The sequence below is a fragment of the Vicugna pacos genome, chromosome X (genome assembly GCF_048564905.1).
Source record: "Vicugna pacos chromosome X, VicPac4, whole genome shotgun sequence".
In the NCBI taxonomy this organism is placed as follows: Eukaryota; Metazoa; Chordata; class Mammalia; order Artiodactyla; family Camelidae; genus Vicugna; species Vicugna pacos.
In genome coordinates, this window is record NC_133023.1 from 86,523,251 (window position 1) to 86,535,371 (window position 12,121).

The following is a 12,121-nucleotide window of genomic DNA, read 5'->3' on the forward strand; positions in this document are numbered from 1 at the left end:
TAACAATCTGTTCCTAGAACCAAATTAAGAGACTAGGTAGTTACCTGATCATACACAGACAGTATATGGTTTTTGGAGGACCACTTAATTTACCATTGTTTTAAAAAATATGTACAGTTTTAATTAAAGAGCTTAATTGGATCCTTTTCATGAGTGTGATGATTGGGTGTTCACTTGTTATGTGACATGTGCCTCCCTCAAATCTTGTTATGACACTGGTGAATAACTCATCTGACAAAAACACAGAACAAAACAAAAACCAAAAAGTTACCCAATAAAAGCAACAAGAACACCACTGATGGCTTATTCACTTCCCCTATGGAAGAACTCAAACTTGTATCAATGCAATCTGTTTAAGTGTAAGATTTTGCCTTGTTAAACAACTGGTAGTGTGGCTGCATTCAGAAAGTTATTTAATTTTTGTGATTTATCATAGAGTAGTAGAGCTAGAAGGAACCTCAGAAATTTCTAATCCAGCTCATCTTCTACACAGAAGAAAGCATGCCCAGGGAATAATAAAGCAGGTTAAAGGCAAACTCAAGTTTTCCAACTACCTGTCTCTTGTTTTCCTCACTCCAGGGATTTTCAAATATTTTAGCAGAACTATCTTGTAAGATGAAATTGTACACAGAACCCCTACATGCAAAATGGATAAAAATAACAAATGAGTTTCATAGGTAGTTTAAATCTCTATTGTTTGGTAGAAAATATTTACCTGAAGAGCCTCTAAAATTTCTAGATCCCATTTTATAAAATGTGGACAAAGGTAAAATGATTCTTTTATTTGTGTCTTGGTAACTTACAATTTTACACCTCTGCCTTGAAGGCAGTTATTGAAATTTAAGAGGATATGTGTATGGTCCTCTTGCCCAACTGACTTCTAGTTTGCTTTCTCTCAATATTCAAAGCCCTGTTTCTGTTCAGCCATGACTTGTAGAGTGGGCTAAATGGCCACTAATGTTTAAACATACGTTGTTCAAAAAAGAATAAAACAACAATATAAAAATAAGCAAGTAATCAGGACAATAGGTAATTAAAAGTAAAAATCAAGGTCCTATATACCTACTAGAAGTGGGCCATAAATTTGTTTCTGACCTTTCTAAAAGTGAACACCAAGAGTGAAAAAATGGTTAGTTACAGGATTCACAGTGTCCCAAAGCATCTAAAACAAAACCAGTTTTTCAGATAAAGTCTAACTCTTGTGAATTCTTATAAATGGGATTCTGAGCAATGAATTTTACTTACTGACAATAAGTAAAATCTCACATTTCTAATATACTTCTTATGATATCCCTTGGTGTAAGCTTTTAGTATAATGCCAAAGTGCAATTCACTAAGAGTAGTTCCACAGCAGCATTATTCACAATAGCCAAAAAGTGGAAGCAATGCAAATGTCCATCAACTGATGAATGAATGAATGAATGAATGAATAAAATATGGTATATCCCCAAATGGAATATTACTCATCCATAAAAAATGAATGAAGTAATGATACATGCTGTAACATGGATGAGTCTTGAAAATATTATGCTTAGTGAAAAGACTCTAGTCACAGAAGACCACATATTGGATGATTCCATTCATGAACTGTTTAGAAAATGCAAATCTATAAGAGAAAAGAGATTAGTGGTTTGCAGTGGATGACAGTGGTGGTGAGGGGAAAGGGGGTGTGACAGCTAATGGGTATAGAATTTTTTTTGAGGGAGTGATGAAAATGTTCCAAAGAATAACTGTGGTGATGGTTACACAACTCTGTGAATATACTAGAAAATACTGAATTACGCATTTTAAATAGGCAAATTTTATGGTATGTGGATTATATCTCAATTTTTAAAAAGTGGGGGCCAAAGTAATTCAGTCCAGGGTTACAGCTTGTACTCAGGGATATACTTCTACCCAGGGATAAAATATAGACTAGAGAAATGGATGGACTTCATAGCCTTCAGGCAACCCTCCCTAAAATTTGATTTCTTTCAGCTGAGCTTTCAATAAGTGGAGCAACTGTGGGTTGGAGGGTGTGCTGTCTTACAAGCCCTTAGAGCACAACTCTTCTGTGTTTGTCCAGGTACAGAATCATGTGTTTTAAAAGTCAACCTAATTGAAAGATTAGCCAAAAAGAACCCATCCTGGAGTAGAAAGTCACTGCCCTTCAGTGTGAAGGCAGGCCGAGGGAATGTTTACTGTCAGGGCAATATAACTCTCAAGAAGTAGGCTGGGATTTGCTTTAGCACATAGATGAATCAGATCTCAAAATTCTGTACTAGAGAGCAACACTATAGTAATTCTAGACTGGAAAAAAATTTAAAGCAGTAACCAAATCTCAGTCATGAAAAAGAACATCAGGAAAGATTTAGCTTTGAACAATGTAACGTCCTGATGAGCCAGCCACCAAAGAGAGACCAGTTGTAAAAGGTATTCCTAGGTAACTGAACGAAGTGACTTTATTGAATAAGATTGTTAGTGCTGAACTTGATAAATATTGGAGAATGTCTACCCAAAATGGTGATTTTGATTTTCTAAGGGCTGGTTTGAAGCCCCTCTATTATTACCACTCCTAGTTTGTGACAATAAAACCTCTGCATGTGGGAAAGGGTAAGGCATCTACTTATTTCAAAGGGATATTAAGTTATGCAGGCACACCAACACTGAGGAGGAGCTGGAACACGTGCCCATCGGATCAATCAGAAAATGTAAAGTGAAAAGGTTAAGTGAAATACTCCTCGTGATTCTGATGTTCTTATTTACTTGGTGATTAGAGGTGCACTGAATATATACTTAAACAAAATGCAAAATGGCCACATGTTAAAAATCAATATTTCTCTGGAGCTAAGGCCAAAACTAAAGAACACTATCACAGAAAAAACTTCTGGAATATAAGAGTAAGTACAAAACTTTACTGAAAAATTATTAAATATCTTTGTTTAAAAATGACATTTTCACATTTAAAATTTTGACATCATAATTCAGGAACACTAATTTCTCAGCACTGTCAGTTTTGTATACTGCTTGAAGAAAATATTTTCTGAATATTTTTAATAGACTTTATTTTTCAAGTTCACAGCAAAATTGAGTGGAGGGTACCTAAAGACAAATGAAAACAAAAACAGAACAATCTAAAACCTCTGGGACACAACAAAAGCAGCGCTAAGAGGGACATTTATAGTGATAGAAGCTTACCTCAGGAAACAAGAAAAATCTCAAATAACAACCTAACCTCACAACTAAAGCAATTAGAGAAAGAAGAACGAACAAAACCCAGAATAGTAGAAGAAAAGAAATCACAAAGATTAGATTAGAGACTTTAAAAACAATAGAAAAGATCAATGAAACTGAAAGCTGGTTCTTTGAAAAGATAAACAAAATTGATAAACCTTTAGCATAACTCATCAAGAAAAAAAGGGAGAGGGTCTAAATTAATAAAATCAGAAATGAAAAAGGAGAAGTTACAATCGACACCACAGAAATACAAGGGATCATAAGAGGCTACTATGAGCAACTATATGCCAACAAAAAGGACAACCTAGAAGAAATGGACAACTTCTTAGAAAGGCACAATTTGCCAAAATGGAACCAGGAAGAAATAGACAATATGAATAGACCAATTACTAGTACTGAAATCAAATCAGTAACTAAAAAACTCACAACAAGCAAAAGTCCAGGACCAGATGGATTCACAGGTGAATTCTACGAAACATTTAGAGAAGAGTTAACACCTATCCTTCTGAAACTATTCCAAAAGATTGCAGAGGAAGGAACACTCCCGAACTTATTCTATGAGATCACCACTACCCTGATACGAAAACCAGACAAAAATATCACAAAAAAAGAAAAGTACAGATATATGAGGTCGCTTATTATGTGGAATCTAAAAAAAATGATACAAATTTTATTTACAAACCAGAAATAGACCCATGGACATAGAAAACAAACTGTGTTTGCCAGTGGGGAAGGTGGGTGGAGGGATAGATTAGGAGTTTGGGATTAACAGATATACATTATTGTATATAAAATAGACAAACAACAAGGACCTACTGTATAGTACACGGAACTATATTCAATTTCTTGTAATGAGCCATAATGGAAAAGAAACTGAAAAAGTATATATGTATATATGTACATGTATAACTGAATCGCTTTACTGTACACCTAAAACTAACATTGTAAATCAACTACATTTCAATAAAAAATAAGAATAAAAACATAAAAGATAAAATTAAAACAGAGAACAGCAAAGTTTTTCTTAAAGCACCAGATAGTATATATTTTGTGCTTTGCATGCCATATGGTCTTTGTTGCAACTACTTAACTCTGCCATTGTAGCATGAAAGCATCCACTGACATTATGTAAACAAATGGATGTGACTATATTCAAATAAAACTTTCTTTACAGAGGGAAAAGAAGATTTTCTTAAAACACTCATTATAATTAAATAATTAAAAATCAAATACAGTTCTTAAAGATTGTTTTGCTTACTGTTATGAATGCTAATACAAAAAAGTTATACAAAGATTAGAATATGATATCTAATTATTATTTTTGTCTTATATTTAATTTAAAATTTTTTGTCTCAAAGGATATGATGCTCTTAAATATATTTGGTCACTTCATGTTCTCTTGATAGTTGTATTAACTTCATTTATTTCCCTATTTCACTGTAAGTTCCTAATAATTACTTTGTACATAAAATTTAAAGATTTCATAATCATCAATAAGTATCAGAGCATTTTACCCCTGCCATGATAAATATACATTTATACTTCAAATGACTGAGATTTCAGCATGTAAAGCACATAGGGAGATTTTTTTTTCACTCCAGTTGACATCTAGAATGCTTACCTATACTTGAAAATAAATGTTTAGATATTAAAAATAAATGTAGGTAGTATTCTTTGTTCATATTTCTGACATTTAGAGACCGAGTACAGATGATGGTAACATACATGATTATATTCTGCACGTGTTCCAGGATGGCAGTAGTGATATTGAGGTAGACATTTGGACTTCAAAAGGGTGAGGTCATAACTGAGAGAAGATTTTGGCCTAATACATCAGTTCATCTCTACAGTTGACATTCACTTATTTCCCTGCTCCAGAACTTTCCTGGAATATGTGACTTGGAAAAATCCTGAGATGATTTTATCCACAGCAGCACACAGAGGATAATAAACCCTGCTTCATTAAGCTCCACTTCCACATAGCATCATGTGTTTTCACTAATATCCCATACCTACCCCAAGAGACATAAATCTCTTCCATTTGTGAGCTGGGTCCTTTTAAGATTAATGGAGGGACGATAAGTAGAAAGTACACCTGTAGTGGGGAAAGAGAGATACCAGAAAAAGAGAGATGACTAGGAGATGGATATGAGAAGAACCAGAGAGGACTGTGGTTTTCTTTAGAGAAGAGAAGGCTGCAGAGAATATTTGAATGATAGTTGGAGGCTACTCATTGGTTTTAATTTCCCCTAGGTATGGGTGTGAAAATTGCAGGTTTTAAGGAAAACACTCTCATGGAAGAAGCCACGTTAAATGTTGGAGAAAGTTGCTGAGGCAGGATCTTAGGAGTAGGGAGGAAAAAAAACCAATGTAACGATGATAGTCTCTGAAAGCAGAAAACCCTCTTAGTAGGCAGACTTTCCAATTTGCTGTCTTTATGGTTTGGCAAGAAGTGAATCACTTTTCTATAACAAAGTGTGCCCTGAACAAGAAATGGGTTTCCGTCAAGCTCCTAGTTGTCTATTGCAGATTAAAAGGAAGGCCCCCTAAATGCAAGCAGTATCCTGGATTGGATCCTAGAACAGAAAAAGGACATTAGTGGAAAAAATTGTTGAAATCTAAGTCTGGAGTTTAGTTAATAGTAATATACCAATGTTGGTTTCTTGGTTTTGACAAATGTTCCATGGTCATAAAAGGTGTTAACCATAGGGGAAACTGGTTGGAGGTATATGGAAACTCTGTACTATCTTCACAAATTTTCTGTGTATCTAAAATTACTAAATATATTTTTAAATAACTGAAGGTAGAGGTTAAAAAAAAGACTTCAATTTGAAAGTAGGATGCTGGCTTTTGGTAGAAAAGTATTGTCCCCAAGGCAAGACAGACCCAAAAAGAAGATCAGATTAGAAGGATGTAAGGACTGCTCCAGTTATGGACTAGGAAGTAAAGTGATGAAACACAACTAAGGAAAAGAAGTAGGCAGACTCACATCAAGATACTTAGTATAAATTTTAAGGAAAATATCTCAATATGTGTATTATAATGAAATACTAATGGTTGGTCTAATACAAACTCATTATCTAACATAGGTTATCCTTTAGTCATTAGCCAATGTTCAATTCACATGGAACCGACATTTGTCACCTTTGGTGCGAGTTATAGAAACCAGATCTATTTCTTCCCTTCTTCCCTGTAGATGTGAGCTGCAGTTTTAAACCTTAGTTTTTGAGTGAGATGGCTCAATTTTTTTCTTCTTAGCGTGTTGTTTCATAGTGCCAAATTCTGCATTAAAAAATTAAATAGATTCAAAAATGAATATAAACTACACCCATTTTTTTTAACCACATAATACAAGAAGCATGCTTTGGTAATGAGACTAGGCCTTCTTCATGTCCTCTAAGTCTGTGAATGATGGCTGGGCCTTAGATCACAGCTTCTTGGATTTCTGAATGGTTAGCACATGTATAAAAAGTCACAAGCCATTCCACTACCTAGCCTGCTCTCTAATGCCATGTATGTAAATTGTGCCAGCTAACCAGTCTGGTTGCCTCCCTCCCTTTTGGTAGACTTGGATAATGGAAGATAAATTGGGCAAGATTTTGGCTTTAAATAGTAAATAGTACCTCAAGCCAGCTGAAGCAAAAAAATCCATAAATCGTCATTTACAAAAAGGAAATGGTGGAGGCCTCATGGTATCTACAGGCAAGAATATAGCTGAATCTCAGGAGGAAACTAGAACCACGAACAGCAAGTCAGCAAGGAACCCAGGAAGCATACTCTCTTTTGGCCTCCCATCTTTGCTTCTGTCTCTGCAAAATGACTTGGCTTCTCTGTCTACACAGAGACTGACTGGCTGACTCTAGGCCCCATGGAAAATTCTTCAGAGAGAAAATATGATTGGCTAACTCTGGCAGGCACCACCCCTTATCTACTGCAACCATGAGGGCAGAGTCACATAGTGTAAACATGGCTTCCTAGCCATAGAAGTAGAAGAGCAGTACTGAGAGTTGTGAGCTGTGCAGACACCTCAAAGATTATCTACTATAGTAAATGGTGGCAACCATAATGCAGAAAAGAAAAATACTTAATTGTTATGTGAAATACATACAAGTACACAAACCATGTGATATTGCCCATTCTCTTAGAGTCAAGCATCAAGTGTTGCTTCAATTCATCAAAAAATATTGAATATTTACTCTGTGCCGATACAGGTTTGACCAAGTACTGTGGGCAGAAAAGAAGCATTAGATATAGTCTCAGCCCTCACTTGAGTTAGGAAGTTGTGTCTATGAGAAAATAAACCAAGAGTACAAGAGTGTATAATATTAAATATCAAGTAATACAGATGCTAAGTTCTAATGGAGTTCATGTCTAGAATTAAAACTTTTTGTTTATCTTTTTATTCAAGGTCCATTTTATTAATGGTGCAAATGCATACTGGCATTAGTTTTATCTTATATAACATGAAGACTGTAGGGACTATGGAAGGGCATATGGGCCAAAATACACACTCTCATCTCCTCTGGTCATTTTTATGGACGTTGCCCCACAAACAAATTCCTTTTGTAAAAACATATGCCATCTGGAATACTCTATTTGAGTGCATCTGCTCTTTGGAATACTGTATGATCAAGCATTAATACCTTAGCATAGATTGGTTTATCTTATCCTAGAGACTGGTAAGCTTTGACAAGAAATCAGAGAAGATCTTGAGTACAGAGTATGGGCGATAGCCCCTTTTGGGGGACTGTGGAAGTGAATAGTGAGGTGTAGAATGAGATGGTGAGAGGCCACTGGAAATTGCCTCCTTAGCTCAGGTTGTTGCCAAGAGTTCTGAAGGCTTCCCTAACAACTTCAGTTCCCAGAAAGTGTCTGTAAAAATCTTAACGGCAAAGATTAGATCCTCTGTTCTCTGTAAACTCTTATAAAGGCTTATACTCATACCAACTTCCCTCATTCTTGCAGAATCCTGTGAATAAATCTTCCATTGACTGAAGGATCAGGATTAGGGAAGGTATTGAGGAAAACAGGAGCCTCAAGACACTCTAACTCCATCAGAAGAGCCGTCATCTGTGTAGCCTCTTGGCTGGTCTGATGCCAGGAAATTTCTTTATTAGAGTCCTTGCTTTGGGGCATTATTAACCAACCCTGGCCAAGGTGTTCAATAGCATTTGTTATAAGATATGGTGATGACATCAGGGGTTAGCATGAATGTCTCTCAGTTTAATGAGATCAGATTACCCACATAAAAGATGTTGAGTGGGGTAAGGTTGGTAAAATATAAGTCATGGTTCTGTTTATTCTGTGACAGTGTAAACAGCACATTTTAATAGATCAAGATAGAAAGTCAAAACAGACTGTGAGCACCATGTCTTAGAGAGGCTTACCACTACCACATCACACTGCTTCCCTTCTCTTCCATGACATCCTAGCCACCTGCCAGTTGATGTCGGCTGATAAGACCAGTGGTGGAGACTGAACCTCTGCCAAAGTGAAATATACAAAGCTACTGCTCATACCTCCTCAGTTGTTCCAAACAAATCATCAGAGGGTGGAAATAACTCAGTGGCTGGATTTCCTGCATTCACTTTGTTCAAAGCAATTTATCCAGACAAACCTTCCTTTTTCCTCCATCATTCTGGGAAAATACCATCAGAAAAAGTCATGCAAAGTAAATATATGAGGTTTTAAGGAAGACTCAATATATTCCACTTCTAAGAACTATGTTTAAGAGAAAGAGAATGAATTATGGAGTTTTCATTGCTAATTTTAACATGAATCAACCATGTCTTCATCACCTGGTGTTAGCCTCACCTTCTTTTGTTTCTATAAAATTAGACAGTAGTTCGAGATGGTGGACAATATGCTGATAAATCAAGAGGAAAAAATTTAAAGTGAAATATTAAGATTAAAAAATCACACAGCGAACAGTTTAACAAAATTCAAGTCAAACTTTGTCATTTTATCATACAATTGACTCCAAGGACTGTGTATATAAATGAGATTAAAATGACTTGTCCCTGGAGAGAAGGGATTTGAATGCATAAGCACTTTTCTATGTCAGTCATGTTATTAGTAAAATTTTGAGAAGACTTTAAAACTCACATTTGTCACCAAAATTTTTATTTTTTAGAAATGTAGTTCATGCAAATAAAGGTCTCTTTGGACCCAAATGGACATTATTGTATGAGAGAAACTGTCTCCAGTTTCCAAACTATACCATAAAGTGCCTATCAGTATAAGAAAACAGTTCAATTATTTTTTAATATTTGTCAAATCAAAGCAGCACCACATCTGACTTAATTTCATTATTACAATTTCAATACTCTGCTACTACAGTATCGTTACCCTGCTGCATTTATGGTATGCCTTGTTTTACACAAGCAATGAATTCAGAAAAATACACATGGAAATAGAATTCTATTATCTTCCACTGATACTGTCTAATATGGTTCTGCTGAACTACTCATTTCCCCTCCCCCTTTCTTCCTCATTCCCTTCACCAATGCCCAGTTCAGACCAATGGGTTGGGGAGAGAAGCAGTGATGTATTGGTTGAAGCAAACATTTTTCTGAAAAACAGCTGAATACAAACTACCTCAGGGTCGTATAAAAACACCTATAACAGTGGAAACATTGGCATGATTTGAATGAACTTTTTCACTCAACAAACATTAGTTGAACATTTGTGTGCTCATTGTTTTAGGCACTGGAAATACAAATATGAATAAGATAGTCCCTGACTTTAACAGTTCACTCTTTTAGAGGACAAGCACCATGGGGCGGAAGGCGTGACAGACAATTTATATGTGTGACTGGGTTTAAAAGGATTGAGTAGCCTTTTCCGGTCCTCAAGGAGTCCGTGCCAGCCGGGTCTAGGGCTTCACCCCAGGTGTGGGAGGCAACAGAGTCATGGTGATGTTTGAGCAGATGGAGCAAACGGGGCAAGTTGCTCAAGGGTACTGACAGGTACAGTCCTGAGAATCTGGCCACCCTGGAGCGCTATGTGGAGACCCAGGCCAAGGAGAATGCTTACGATCTGGAAGCCAACCTGGCTATCCTAAAGCTGTACCAGTTCAATCCAGCCTTCTTTCAGACCACGGTCACCACCCAGATCCTGCTGAAGGCCCTCACCAACCTGCCCCACATCAACTTCATGCTGTGCAAGTGTATGATGGACCAGGCACACCATGAAGAACGGCTGATCTGGCAGATTTTGTACCTCGGAGACCTGTTGGAGACCTGCCACTTCCAAGCCTTCTGGCAAGCCCTGGATGAAAATATGGACCTCTTGGAAGATATAACTGGCTTTGAAGACTTTGTCCAGAAATTTATCTGCCACATGGTGATCATCACTTATCAGCACATTGATCGCTGGCTGCTGGCCGAGATGCCTGGGGATCTGACACAGCCAGCTGAAGTGTGGATGAGCAAGTACAGCTGGAGCGCTGACAAGTCGGGCCAGATCTTCATCTGTAGCCAGGAAGAGCGCATTAAGCCCAAGAACATCATGGAGAAGATCGACTTTGACAGTGTGTCTAGCATCATGGCCTTATCCCAGTAACCTTGGAGGCATTTAATAAACATTTGTTGACTTCAGAAAAAAAATAATTGAATAAAATCTGCCTGTTGGACAAGGAAGATAAGGGCTGCTAGGCAGAATGAATAGCAAGTGCAGGACAAGAAGATGTGAATTGACAAGATGTTTTGGGAACTTCTAGGCAAATGGTGATGAGAGGATGAAAAGTGGCCAGAGAGGATGTTGGAAAGGGACAAGAGCTAGATAACAAAAGGGCTTTGTATACCACTTATCATTAGAGAAGTGTTTTCTCTTGTTGGGCAAAGAGGTACATATAGCCCGGATGAAATATCCTCAGCCCATCTCTTTCTTTTGATTCTCACTTCATGCTTACTAAGTTTTCTGGCTTGTTCTTAGAGATACCACAGTATCAGGAAAGGACTATTTAGCGCAGTGAGTGGAAATAAAATGGTAACTGGAAAACAGAACTTCATTTAAAATTAATAAATCAGACAGAATAAAGAGTTCAGAAACAGATCCAAATCTCTTTGGAAATTAATTATATGATACAAGTAGAATTTCAGATGAATATAGAAAGGATGGAACAACTGGTTAGCCTTTGGGGGAAGAAAATTAAAGCTGATCCCTACTGTATTCCTTATACTAAATAAATTTCAAATGGAGCAAAGATTTAAATATTAAAACAAAAATATTAGAAGAAAATATAGGTAAACATTTTGATAATCTTGAGACGGGAAAGATATTTTAAAGCTTTATTCTAAACTCAGAAATAAAAAGAGTGAGAAATTTGGCTACATAAAAATTTTTGGCTTCCTAATAGTACATGAAAATTAAAATACAAGCAATGATCTGTGGAAAATATTTACAATATTTACATTAAAGGGCAAATTTACTTAATGTATAAAGAGCTCTTTTAAATCAGTAAGAAAAAGCCCAACGCCAGAATTAGAAAATGGCCAGTAGATATTGATAACCTGATTAGTCTCTCTATAATCAAACAACTTTGTCCTGTATTATAAATGTTAAAAAATTCAACTAAAGATCCTCAAATGCTTTATTTCTTTAATCTCTTTTGGTTTTTTTTGGACAAAGACTCATTCTCTTTCTTCTCAAATATATATCTGAATCTCTGTTTCAGATGAATATTTTACCTTCTTTATTTTGAGTGCCCTTGTTTGCAAAATGCTTTGAACTTGAACTGCTTTTCAAATGTATATTAACCTTTTGAAACATGTTTACTTGTGAACACAAGGCCTTCTCTTTCCTGTGGATCTCAAAAGAATACCTGAGAAGACATGGAGATAGATCTTTGTACTCATTTAAAAAGAAATGTAGAACTGATGTGCTAAGATCTGAGGATGTGATA

At 36.2% G+C, this 12,121-nt stretch overlaps 2 pseudogenes across 1 annotated transcript; both read left to right on the top strand.

Moving 5' to 3' along the window:
- The first annotated feature begins 140 nt into the window (after positions 1 to 140).
- LOC116277300 (small nucleolar RNA U13) lies at positions 141 to 237 on the top strand (annotated as a pseudogene).
- A 9,890-nt stretch (positions 238 to 10,127) lies between these two features.
- On the top strand, positions 10,128 to 10,813 carry LOC102541057 (eukaryotic translation initiation factor 3 subunit K pseudogene; annotated as a pseudogene). The gene has a single exon (XR_338192.4). The product of XR_338192.4 is annotated as a eukaryotic translation initiation factor 3 subunit K pseudogene (transcript).
- The last annotated feature ends 1,308 nt before the right edge of the window (positions 10,814 to 12,121 follow it).